This window comes from Stylophora pistillata, chromosome 9, assembly GCF_964205215.1.
Source record: "Stylophora pistillata chromosome 9, jaStyPist1.2, whole genome shotgun sequence".
NCBI classification, from domain to species: domain Eukaryota; kingdom Metazoa; phylum Cnidaria; class Anthozoa; order Scleractinia; family Pocilloporidae; genus Stylophora; species Stylophora pistillata.
This window is the reverse complement of record NC_142527.1, coordinates 22,550,201-22,551,187: the sequence shown is the minus strand read 5'-3', so window position 1 is coordinate 22,551,187 and position 987 is coordinate 22,550,201. Positions and strand designations below refer to the sequence as shown.

At 42.0% G+C, this 987-nt stretch overlaps 1 pseudogene; it reads left to right on the top strand.

Moving 5' to 3' along the window:
* Positions 1-403: 403 nt before the first annotated feature.
* LOC148723838 (uncharacterized) overlaps positions 404-987 on the top strand; it is a 3,079-nt pseudogene continuing 2,495 nt past the window's right edge.

The following is a 987-nucleotide window of genomic DNA, read 5'->3' as shown; positions in this document are numbered from 1 at the left end:
ATCCTGCAGGGTTAGGGGTAGGAGACATTAATTTCCCACGCACGAGATTACTGTGTGATGGATGTCCTCCCCTGAGGTGGAGTGGGTGTGTTGTTGTCTTGCGTTTCATACATGAGCCTCTGGCTCAGGCAATATGGGTAACCATGCCCCACGTAAAGACACTAAACTTTGATTACTATTACTATTACTATTACTATTAAGCAGATCTGATACACTGAAAGTTCAGGTTTCCCTTGGAAGCACATCCGATACACTGGAAATAGGATCCGAGGTTACCTTTACAACCCGCAAAATTGGTTGTCCTAAGTGTTGCCACGTTTCTTAAGAGGAAATCCTCTGTGGCAGTCCACTTCCTCGTCGCAGTGACACCAGCCGTGATGCTTACACGAGCAGCATCATGCGCTTTGCACAAGGACCTGATTTAGCGCAAAATTATAGGAATTTCATCTTCACAAAACTCTCACCTAAGCTGTCGAAAGTTTAATCGAATGCGCCAAACTTACGGAGGTGAGAAACCATTTCTTTTCCTGCTCTGATGAAACCTATTAGGCAGTGTACCCATTCATTTCTCAAGACTATATGAACAACTCTAAGAACCCTGATTTCCCATACTGGCAGTACAAACCATTCGATGTATATGACTCATATGGCCGGCGACGAGTGCAAAGCTGAATTTCACCTTTTGAAAACGATGTCTATTGAATGAAATCTATCTAGTGGAATTGGAGGTCAGTCAGTCGACGCAAAAGTTTCACTAGAGATCGGACGAAATTATAACGAACAATTTTCACGCAGAAATTTAAGGAAAATAAGGGAAATACACCAACCTTAAGAAAATACACCAACATGGGTTTATTGGTGTGCCATCTGAACATTAACAGTACCCAAAATAAATTCAAAAACTTGCTGCGACTTCACGATTAAGATACTTGGCACTCATAAAGCGTTTATAAATGAAACCAAGATTGATGCGAGCCATCTGAACGC